This window comes from Podarcis raffonei, chromosome 10 (genome assembly GCF_027172205.1).
Source record: "Podarcis raffonei isolate rPodRaf1 chromosome 10, rPodRaf1.pri, whole genome shotgun sequence".
In the NCBI taxonomy this organism is placed as follows: Eukaryota; Metazoa; Chordata; class Lepidosauria; order Squamata; family Lacertidae; genus Podarcis; species Podarcis raffonei.
Window position 1 is genome coordinate 65,567,977 of NC_070611.1, and position 12,280 is coordinate 65,580,256.

A 12,280-nucleotide genomic window follows, 5' to 3' on the forward strand; every position below is an offset into this window, starting at 1 on the left:
AAAGCTGTATTTAAAGATTATTGGTCGATTTGTGCAACAGTCTTTTTTCCTACACCAGGAGGGCTTGGAATAACTCCTCCACCCCATCGCCCTAGGCCAGTAATGGATGAAGGAACCTGTGGTCTTCAGGATAATGTTGGACTCCAACTCCCATCAGCCCCAGCCAGCATGGTCAATGGTCAGGAATGATGGGAGTTGTAGTCCAGCAACACAAAGGTTCTCTGCCCCCGATTTAGCTACTGTTGTTTCACCATGGGTTGTTTTTACTTTCTGGAACAGCTCTCCCAACAGGAACCTATGCAGACCTTTTCAATTTGTGGCTCTCCATCTGCAGAATGCCCTTCCTAGCAAATTCAACCTGGTGCCCTCATTGACATCACTTTGGCACCAAGTAAAGACTTACTTTCCCAGTCCCAGGCTTCTGATAAACTGAGATGGTGTTGTTGTGCTGCCAGCGTGCTGCCAAGTTCCCTGCAGCCATTACAAGGGTTGTTTTATATGGGGTTTTTTTATATATAATGGTCTGACCATTTACGTTTTTAAATGCGTTGTAAGTCGCTTGGAGACATTTGGGTAACAAGCGACTAAATAATAATAATAACAGCAACAACAACAATACTTCCTTTTCATTGATTCATAATAAAAAAATTCCTTCCAGTAGCACCTTAGAGACCAACTAAGTTGTTATTGGTATGAGCTTTCATGTGCATGCACACTTCTTCAGACAGACTGAAGAAGTCACCAGACCCTTATATAGTGAGAGGGTGGGGAGGGGTATTACTCAGAAGAGTGGTGGGTATGGGTGATTGGCTGGTGGCTGTGGTAAACCTGTTGACGACTGTTGACAACTGCAGTTGGTCTTACAGGAAAAAGCAAGGGGTGAGAGTGCTAAAAATAGCTTTATCATGTATAATGAGATAAGAATCCAATGTCTCTATTCAGACCAAGTCTCTCCATGGTTTTAAGTTTGGTAATAAGTTGCAACTCAGCAACTTCTCTTTCCAGACACAATGCCCAGGCTCTTAACCCTGGGAGGTTACTTCACTGCTGCTAACACAATGGTTCGCCGATTAATTGATGCTTTTGAATTATGGTGCCAGAGGAGAGAGTCCCATGGACTGCAAGAAGATCAAACCTATCCATTTTTAAGGAAATCAGCCCTGAGCGCTCACTGGAAGGACAGATCCTGAAGCTGAGGCTCCAATTCTTTGTCCGCCTCATGAGAAGACTCCCTGGAAAAGACACTGATGTTGGGAAAGATGGAGGGCACAAGGAGAAGGGGACGACAGAGGACGAAATGGTTGGACAGTGTTCTCGAAGCTACCAACATGAGTTTGACCAAACTGCGGGAAGCAGTGGAAGACAGAAGTGCCTGGCGTGCTCTGGTCCATGGGGTCACGAAGAGTCAGACATGACTAGATGACAACAACACAGTGGTTTGACTTCATCCCTGGAGGCACACTCCATTGTCTTGCAAGACAAACAGATGCCAACAAACAACAACAGACTGATATTAAGGCCACTTTTGGCCGTTACCTTTATTGATTATACCTGCTCCAGCGTGGAAGCAAACCTTTCTCTTTCTGCTGTGTGCTTGCCTCTGACTCAGCTTTGCCTTAGCCTGGATTTGGATTTCACTCATGCTGCAGAATTTAGCTCTATCGGGGAGGGTGTGCTGAAAAGAATGTAGAAATAAGGGATGATTTGAAACCCAGATATCAGAGGAGGGGGGGAGGAGGCGGGGGGAGTCAGAGCAGAAAGTAAAGAACCTGTAAGGAGAAAAGGGATAATTGGAAAGTGGGGCAGGCAGTGGGGGAGATGGAGGGCACCTGTATTGACAGAATTAGCTTCTTTTATCAGGTGTTCAGGAAAGGCTAGCTGATGGGGTGCATTCGGAACTGATTCAGAAGACAGGCGCTAATGAGAACAGCGTCCTGGGCTGGCTGATGCGAGGTTTGGAAAACTCCGAACAAAGGCTGCCAGAGTGGCAGTCGGGATAAACGAAATAAACGAAGAGGAGCTGATTAAGAGAGTAAAGATTAGGAAGTGTGTGTTAAATTGGACATTGGGTTTAATAAAGTGCAGCCTGCAACAAATTGCCTGTAGGCCCACTCTTGGAAAGGTGTGCTGGGTCAGCCTCGTGGCAAGTGATGGGAGCTGTGTGCGGGAGCACAACTTGACAGAGGGGCCAAGCCCACTGGAAAAGAAATGAAGATGGGTGTTTTAATTAACACGAAACCGGTCACACACTAAGAATGGAAGTATTATGAAGCACCTTTCCTTTAGCTGCAGAAAAGGTTGATACGGAGGGCAGAAGGTGCACCAGAAAATTTATTAAGTTTATTATTACATTTATATTCCACCTTTTCTCCAATGTAAAGTAAAAAGGTAAAGGACCCCTGGATAGTTAAGTCCAGTCAAAGGCGACTATGGGGTTGCGACGCTCATCTCGCTTTTAGGCTGAGGGAGCCGGCGTTTGTCCATGGACAGCTTTCTGGGTCATGTGGCCAGATGACTAAACCACTTCCGGCGCAATGGAATACCTTGACGGAAACCAGAGCACACAGAAACGCCGTTCACCTTCCTGCCACAACGGTACCTATTTATCTACTTACACTGGTGTGCTTTCAAACTGCTAGGTTGGCAGGAACTGGGACAGAGCAAAGGGAGCTCACCCCGTTGTGGGGATTCGAACCATCGACCTTCTGATTGGCAAGCCCAAGAGGCTCATTGGTTTAGACCACAGCGCCAGCTGTGTTCCAAGGAGATCAAGTTCTCCAAGGAGCTCAAGGTGACGCATTGTCTCTCTCCCCACCTGCCCCACCTCTCCATTTTATCCTCAAAGTTTCTCCTGCTTGGAAATGAAGAAGAGGAGGTTCTGGCCCCAAATAAGAGGGTGTTTTAATATGGCTTGGGCTGTTTGTTTTAAGAATGGAAACTCAGCTCATTCTAACCGGTGAGAATGCTGCCCCTGACATTGCCTGTCACTTAAGTGCTTGATAAACAAATACTGCCTAACGTGTCTAATTCGCCCAGTTTTTCCAACGGTACTCCATCAGCTTCCCAACTGCACATCCCTCTCCCCCTGAACTTCACATTTTGTATCCAACTGCACACTTAAAAAACAACAGCAACCAATCAACAACAACCTTGGGATTGTAGAGCACATGCATTGCTTGCAGAAGGTCCTGGGTCCAATTTCTGGCTTCTCCATAGGTGCTTCCACACAGAAGATATTGGTGGACCCTGCACTGCTTGTGCATGCAAGCTCTGTGCTGTGTCCACACAACTTCATCCTCACCAGACACTTCCTCCTGGTATTACTTTCCCATTTAATCCGGATTTATGTTTCCGAGGAAAATCCGATTAAGTAGGAAAAAACCCAGCAGATACAGTAAATCCAGATTAAAGCAGGTGTCTGGTGGGGGCGGGGAGGACACTGAGTGGCATTTTGATGAGGACAGCATGTGGACACTGTGAAAAACTTGCAAGGCAATAAGCTGCCACGTGGAAGCGTCCCTGGTTGGGCTGCGAAAGGCCTGCCTGAAATCCTGCAAAGCTGCTGACTAGTAGACAGTGCTAAATTACGTAAATGGATGAGGGATAGGCAACTTGGCATCCTGCTCCTATCAGTCCAGGCCAGCTCGGCCAATAGTCAGAGATGATGGCAGCTGTAGTCTAAAACAGCTGCAATTTGCCAGATTGGCTAGTCCTGAAATGGTCCAATGGTATGACTTTGTATATCCTACATAGAGCAGCGGTTCCCAGCCTTTTCCACCTATGAATCATAGAATTGTAAAGTTAGAAGGGATCCTAATGGTCATCTAGTCCAATTCCCTGCGACCCAGGAAATCTCAACCTGTGGTCTCCCATCCAATTTGAAATCACACCAGACCCTGCTTAGTTTTGCAAATGTGCTAGCAGTTTTATTGATGCACCACTAGGAGGCTATAGACCACTTGAAGATCGCCAAGGGTCTTGGCAGACCTCTTAATCATAATGCAAGGGTGTCCAAACTCTTCAAAGAGGGCCAGATTTGATGAAGTGAAGGGCCGTGAGGGCCAACCAAAGTTGTTGACCTTTTTTTCAGGATTGAAGTTGTTCAGCTTTTTTTATGATTATGATTTTAACCCAAAGTTGTTGAGGTTTTTTTTTTTAAAGGATTTTACCCCCCAAAATAAACTGCCACTGGGGCCAAATTAGGCCCCCAAAATGGACTTTGGACATACCTATGACTTAATGGTTCTTTTGCCTGTTGTAGCAACTGTAACGTGCTGCATTTTTATTGCTTCTGTCATTTCCTGCAGAGTAAAGGGCAGTATAAGAAACGAAAGAAGCCAATAAAAATCACAATTAAAAATCAACATGAATACTTTATGTGACAGGTGTGCCATCCCCCGTCTTCCAGCACAAGAGCCACAGGCATCTCTCAGAGCACCTGAACAAAGCTCACAGACCACCACTCACCAGCTGATAAGGGGCAAGCTCATTCCCACTAAGTGCTGCTTTTCTGCTAATGCATGCAGGAAGCATAGCTGTCAACCTTCCCTTTTTTTGTGGGAAATTCCCTTATTCCCGCTGCTTCCCGCTGCTATCCCGGATTGTTAGATATCCCATAGACTGTCCCCGGGACAGGTGAGGCTGCTGATCCCTTATTTTCAAATCTGAAAGTTGACAGCTATGGCAGGAAGTGCACCAGCAAAGTAGACCCCCCACCCCACCTTGTGGGTCAGCTTTGATCAATCTTCAGTACCTCTGCAGGTTCAATTTGGCCAGTGAATCACAAAGATGTCAGATGATTGACAGGTGGGCGGCTCCCCTCACCTGTCAAAGTGGGCCTGAGGGTTGCATGGCACCAGCAGGCCAATAATGTTTCCCACTAGAATGAGGAGGACGTGAGCCCCCTTAAGAGAGTAGGGACAGGTCATAAGTCCCTCCCCCGAATCTGGGGCTGGCACTAGTAATTTATAGCAGAATCCTATGACCGTTTACTCAGAAGTTAGAGCCACTGTGTTCAATGGAGCTTTCAATATGTTTGCATGCATGAGTGTTGCTGCATGCAAGGGCCTTGCAGGCACTTTTTTGACATCCCCTTCCCCAAGTACACACACCAGCATGCTATAAAGACAAACAAAAAAGATTAAAAACCTCTGCTTGAAACAAAGTGCATGCAGGGTTGTAACTTTACAGTACAGCCCTATACATATCTACTCATTTAACAGTTTTTATCTGTTTTTCAATATCTTAGACATAAATTGCCTTGAGACGGTGGTTTAGAAGGCAATTAAGAAGTCTAATAATAGTATGCTAGAGTAAATCCCACCGGGGATTGTTCCCAGATAAGTGGGTACGGGATTGAATGGCAGCCCTAAAAACCTACATTTTAAACTGGATCTCTTGTATCTTCTCGGAAGAAAGGCACGCCGTGTTCAGCAGTGATTATTCCTGCTGGGTGCTGCAGTAAGAGGGTAGGTGGGTGTGTAACCCATGCTGTTACCTTCATTAAGATCAGAAACCTGCTTTTCTGAGAAAGAAGCCAGTTTGGAGGAGGAGACAGAAGGGCACCACAGGAGTTTAGAGGAGGCCTGGATGCTTGTTTTAAGCCTGCTTTCGAGAGTTAACAGGTGTCTCCAGGTCCCTTATCTACCACCAGACATTGTTGTGGTATGCAACAGAGAATGCCTGAAAAGAACAATGAGATTTATCCCCTCCTCCTGCTAAAACAAGCTCCCCTCTCTACTTTCCCCAGAACTAGGAGAGGCACGAAAAGAGCAGAGCAGAAAGTGGCTGCATGCAGGCACAGTCTCCAATTGCTTTGGGAAAGCCCTGGGGAGGCAGGGACTTAGGCAATAGACCTTCAGACGAGTTGCTGTGCTCATTAGGCCTGACAATCCTGTGCATATCGTGTTTTTGCTAATAGTTAACTCCAACTTGCACAGTGTGATTTACTGCTGGCTCACTCCTGACATTGATGTCTATTTAGTGAGCCATCACATTTTACACACATCGATGTTTAGTTTATACTAAAGACATATATGTTTAGTTTGTACATTATTTGTTGCTTAGGTTTTCTTCATTTAATGCGCTAGTGGGGCACCCATGGCACGGATTGGTGTTTAGTGCGGCAACACCTACACTTCGGAATTCCCTGCCTATTGATGTCAAGCAGGCTCCTTAGCTGTGTTCTTTTTGGTGTCTGCTAAAAACGTTTTTGTTTAGCCAAGCATACACAGATGCTTAGAAATGCTGGTATGCCTTCTTACCTGTTTTAGTATTTTAACTTGTTTTATGTTTTTAACCATCACCACAATTTTAACATTGATTTTATTGTTTTTAACTTCTTTGCAAACAGCTTTGAGGTGGTTGTTGTTTCCAAACATTCAGGAGCAACCGTGAATGGGAAGGTCCCCCGTCCGTATCAGACTGAACCTGCCTGGAAACTGGTGAATAGTGGTTTGCAAGAAGTTGGCAGCATTTAAAACTGCGCAGCCTTCACGCAAGGCAGCAATAATAATAATAATAATAATAATTTATTTTTTGTACCCTGCCCATCTGGCTGGGTCTCCCCAGCCACTCTGGGCGGCTTCCAACAAAGATTAAAAATACATTAAACGATGTATTAAACGATTTCGGGGGGGGGGTTTGGAGCGGGTGGGAAACTGCTGTCCTAAGCCCGACAGAGATACCTGCTGCCTAAGCAGCGGTGGGAAAAAACCCGCTTTGCTTCTTGAGCCTGAAATAGAATCCTCGCTCCATTCGACCCCTCCCACCCCGAGGTGGGAGGAGCCTAGCCTCGCTTTCGTCCCAAGATGGCGGCGCCATTGAAAAAGCCCTATGCGAGCGGCCCTTTTTTTTGCCCGTGACGTCACGACGTCCAACGTCCCAGGATAGGAAAAGGGCGGGGCCTCTGTAGCCGAGCCTCGTTCCGGTGTCAAGATGGCGCCGGGGCTGGGATCGCCCTATGCGCTTGCCTCAGGGCGGCGCGCGGGGCTCAGCAGAGGAGGAGCCGCCGCCGCCGCAGCCTCCTGTCCGGAACGCGGCGGGCGGGGGGAGCGTTGCCATGGCAGCGAAGAGTAGGTGTCACACCGGGCCACTTCCTGGTTGGAGGCCAACGTCCCGGGCACTCAGCTGTGGCGGTTGGGGGGGGGCGGGGGAGGAGGCGGCAACGGCGGCGGCGGCACGAGGCCCCGGAAGGAGCGCTGAGGTAAATTGAAGGGAGGAGGGAGCGGAGGCTGGGCTTGTGGGGAGGGGGCGCCCGGCCCTTCGTGGACTCCCCTCGGCAGTGGCGGGCCCCCTCCATGCTGAGGGCGAGAGAAGAGCCAGGCCTCGAGGCCTGCCCTGAGGGAAAGGTGGGCTGTTCCATTCTCCCCCAGAGGGGTGGGCGGGCCGGGAGCTTGGCTCACTCCAAATCCACCTCTGCGCGTGTGGTGGGTTTTCCCGTGGAGCTGAGGGCGTGTTGGATTAGTGTTGTGTGTGTGGGGGGGGCGTCTCTTCCTGGACTTTCCCCCTCCTGCTCCTCTGGGGCCCTTTGCAGCTCGAGGGGACAAAGGGGAGGCTCTCCCCCCCCACTTCCATTCATGGTGGGTCGACTCTGGGATGTGGGGGGGAGTCATGGGGGGGGAGCGAAATGCCAAGGATTTCCCTTTGTATGGGAAGCGGGGGGGGGGTAGTAGGAAGTCACCAGACACCCCAGTTTCGACTCTCTTGGAGGAGGATGCTGGTTGGGGGGGCGGAAAGGAGGAGTTTTCCTTGTGGGGGGAGCTAGAGGGTGTGGGGAGGTAAGGGGTGTGTGTGTTTAGGGGAGGGGGAAATAACTGCAGACACAGCACAGCGAAGGTGGTTTGGAGGTGGTGTGGGAGCAGGAGAGGAAAAAAAGGATTTTTGCTCCTGAATCCTGTGCATTATTTGCTCAGAAGTAAGTCTTGCTATTTCCAATGTGTGTGTTTTAACTTCTAAGTAAGCATGCCTAGCATTGTAGACTGCAAAAGGATTGCTGCGGAAGTTCTGAAAAGTGGAGAGGATCTGAATGGTCCCTGGGAGTCTGTGAGCCTTTGATGTGGGGAGCTGAAGCTTATGGTGGATTACATATAGGGACTCTTAATTTGATTTACTCCGTATGTGTGTATACATTTTTTAATGCCCACAGTTCAGTAAGACTTTTTGCCATCTCTAACAACAAGCAATACCGCAATTAAAAGCAGAAACTTGAAATGTTTGCCCCTTTTGGTGATATAAAACTTTTGGGAAGGAAAGAAGTTTCCCATAATTTGTGCCTCTGTTGTAAAAATATTGGACCTCTGTGCCATGTATTGATACGGGGTTTGGGTAGTGGAAAGAGTCTTGTATTGGGCACAAAAGACTGAACGAATTCTGTTGTTATCTCTCTCTCTTCTTTGAGTGCGTTGATGTTAGAAAGTTATCAACCTAGCAGCCTTGAGCGGGGAGTGAGGTCCACCTGCTCCAGCACATTCGTACGCTAATACAAAAGTCCTCCAAAAGCAGCTTTGCTCCCTCCACCTTGAATGGTCACTTACGGAAGCTGTGGCTGTTGAATTGTAAAGTTCCTTCCTTGATCTGGTCCTTTGGGAACTGAACCAAAACCACTGACATTTGCTGTTTGGCTGAATGGCTGGTCCAGACAGTAATTGAAGAGAGCTGCTGTATTCTATTACCGATCCCCTCAGGATTGCTTCCTTTGTTGAAAAGTTTGGAGCAGTCTCTGATACTTGGTTTATTAGAGCAACTGGACTGTCGATTTTATATTGTGTGGCGGTGGAATTGAAGTGCATTGTGTAGTGTATAGTTTAACAAAGAACTCTTTCAGCCTTGTCCTGTTTTATTCAGAACTTACTGAGTTTGGTCAGAGCTTTCTGCCAAGTAAGGCTGAAATCTTCTGCATATTGTACTGAAACTGAGAACACAGTGGGAGCTGCTTTTCAGTAAACATGTGTAGGATCTGGCTGCAAGACTGTATAATATTGCAGCCTTTGTATAGTTACTTTGAATTGTTATTTAAATGATAGCTGCCCTAACCTGATGCACTTCATTTTTCTCCTTGTTGGACAATACCTGTGACCTTTTGGCAACTACAGGAAAGCTGTTTGTCAAGTGATTCTTTGATGTGTAAATTCACTGAAACCGTGAATGAGGATGAGGGTGTGTCCTGGTGAATATTTGATCTGTGCTTCTACTATTCCTTGCCTCACTTGTCAGTACTGCAGGTAAGGTTGTTAAATCGTAGGAAGTGATTTGCTTTTGTTGCAACTTGGAGCACTTCTTGGATGGTAATGGTGTAAAATTTAAACTGTTAAGTTGCAGGATAGCTGCCTGCCTTATTCTCCTGTGCTTTGTACTCTTTTGCTGAAGACTGTTAAATTAACTCACTGCCTGAAATTTGAACTGAGGGCAACAGCAAGCTTCTCTGTTTTATAGAATTATCTCCAAATTGACAGCTCGTTGGTCTGTTGATTAGGAGAATTAGGGTTTGTACACTCATGTCCCGAGGAAGTATTTTGAGACTGAAACTGTGACAATAACATGTTTGTGTTTGTATCTAAAAGAAACCAGCCAGATATAATGCAAGTTGGAGTTGCGCCAAAATGGAGTAGTTGCTCAGGAAAAGGCATTGTCGGCAATTTTCTTCTTGTTATATTATGTTTGGCCAAGCATGGATTATCATACCCTGAACTCTGCTTGTGCTGCAATTTATTGAAGCGCAAACTTCCCGCAGCTTGTGTTACTGACTGCAGAAGCCATGTTCTTTTTAAAGGCCACAGACCTCTATGTACATGGAAGTAACCTTTATTTGAGTCTTAGGGGCTTGTCTCCAAGTAAACATGCATATGATCAGCTTGAAAGAATCTGCTTTCACAATAAAAATATGTATAAAAGCAGATTGCTATCTTTTATAATCCTGAAGTGCTTAAAAATGTGTGGGCAACTCCTGGTGAACTCTGAGAGGTGGCTGAATTAGCAGGCTGGGTTTCAGTGTCCTGCATAGATCTGGCCCTCTCTGTATAACTAGTAGAGGCACCAAAATTTATACAGAGAAGTGTAAAAATGTTTCCACAGATTGCAGAATGAAGCGTTATTTTGGCCGAATTTAGTGGGGTTTTTGGTAGTCATTCTTGCAGTGGTAGATCAAGACTTTAGCTAAAGTGGTACCTCAGGTTAAGAACAGTTTCAGGTTAAGAATGGACCTCCAGAACGAATTAAGTACTTAACCTGAGGTACCACTGTATATTGCCCTATAACTGCAGGTCTCAGGGCGGTTCACAGGATAAAAGCAGAAACATAAAACCACAAAATACATTATCAAAATAAAAACAAGAACCCAATAACTCCCCCCTGCACATTTCAAGAGGGCATAGGATGTCAGTTAACCCAGCTAAAAAGAGTTAAAATACTTTGTAACTGAGGAAATGGTAAAATGTGCATCTTGGTGACTAGACGTGAGAGGCTCAGTATGGCTGGCCTTGGAGTTATTTCTTGCTAAGTGGCTTCACCCATTCTAAAATAGCACCTGTCCTCATACTAGGTGGAGTTGTAATTAGAATGGAATTTCTAATAACTATAGTAGCCAAAGCTTGCAAAGGAGCACATTTTTAGCATCGTATGATTATCTAAAAACTCTCACAACACTTATGTCTGTGTCAAAATTACAGTGCAGGAGAGACATGGTACTGTAAATGCTGATGCAGAGATCAGGTCTTGTGTGGTGTCTCTAACAAATCCTTCCAGACCTTCACTGGAGTGTGTGAAAGAGCAGCTTAGTTCTTGGATAACACACACCTCTCTGTCAAAGCACTTGTTGTAGGTCATTGATAGACAGTAGCAGCCCAGGGGGGAGTGTGCTGCAAGTCAAGTATGAGAGCCATTTTATACAGCCAGAATTCTGTAGTGAATTCTGCAGCTACTGCTGCAGGCTGACGGTTATATGCTTGATTGTACCTTGGAAGATTTTTGGGGTGGTGGTGGGGTAAAAGTTGAAGGGTTTCATCACAGGTAGAAATGTGACATGTCAAAGAGAAGGCAAAGTTGAACCAAGAACCAGCTCCCCTGCCAAAGTGGACTCTGGTGGGCTTCCTTGGCTGGCTTAAGTACTTGTGCCAAGTAGCAACTGTGCAGTGATCTGGAGGAGGCAGTGAACTTCCCACCATTTTAATTTCTCATAGATACCTGGAGCAGTGTTGTTGGCATCCTGATAAATAAAAGTCAGGCAGTTCACAGACCCAGGTGCCTGCTGTGTGGGGTGGGGACAAGGACCGGCATCAGTGGTTGGCTCTGACACCTGCTTGAGGATGCCAGGTGCTAGTCCTGGCTGAGCATTTCCTCAACCTGCTCGTTTAGAAAATCCAAGTAGATTTATAGATGGGAAAATATTCTTGCATTGATTAACCCACCTGCAAGCCTCACTTTTTAGGATTCTGACAAAACTCCACTACTTGATTTTGCTGAATGTATAAAATGGCCTTGGTAGGTGCTGCTGTATAGTTGCATCATGGGTTAGTCACTTGAGCTGTAGATAAACATACCAGTCATATCTGCCACTTGTACCATGATTTCTGCAGCTCAGTAATGTGGCTAAATTACTGTTCTCATGTAAATCAACTATCTTTTAAGTCCATGGTGGCATGGCTGTTCACAATAACTTTGTCTTAAAGTCCTTTGTTTTTACTGAAAATCCCCTTATAAAAAGAAGTGGGTGCCACTGAAGCCTCTTGGAAAAGAAATGTACACTTTGCTCTTTGTTTTGAAGGCGTTTTCTGATGCCTTTCGACAGAATTGACAGCGTTCAAGGCCACTAACGACTTAAAAGCACCATATTGCAGCAGTAGCAGTAAAACGGCAGATATGAAATGTGCACCCAATAATAAAAGTTGGCTGTAAACACCTAGTGCCTGTATTTGCAAAACACAATGAGATCCTGGAAGTAAAATGTTGGTAAAGCTTTTGTAACGAATGCTACAGAGTGACAAGTTCAAAGGCTGGTGGAACAGAATGTGTGGAGTAGAATTTTCGTAGGTGCTGCCTGAATTTGCTTGGAATTTACAGATTTAATCTCATGTGGAGACAAGGTCCAGAGCAGATACGCCTCCTCCCACTCCTAATAATCAGTGTGCATGCTAAGGTACACCGTTAGTTGCTTGATTGCTGCCAGTTAAAAAAGAAATTCACCTCACCTGTGTGCAATATCTGGACATGTAACATGGCCCCCAGAGGACCCCTGGTTCTAGCTCTGATTCACACATTACACTGGTTACAAGTAAGAAGCATAGAT

General features: G+C 46.1%; 1 protein-coding gene across 5 annotated transcripts in view; it reads left to right on the forward strand.

Moving 5' to 3' along the window:
* The first annotated feature begins 6,919 nt into the window (after positions 1-6,919).
* USP6NL (USP6 N-terminal like) overlaps positions 6,920-12,280 on the forward strand; it is a 132,196-nt gene continuing 126,835 nt past the window's right edge. Inside the window, exon 1 of one of the 5 annotated variants that reach the window (XM_053404568.1) lies at positions 6,920-7,073. The gene's annotated coding sequence lies outside the window, so the exon portion shown is untranslated. The other 4 variants (XM_053404565.1, XM_053404570.1, XM_053404569.1 and 1 more) reach the window with 4 other exon arrangements.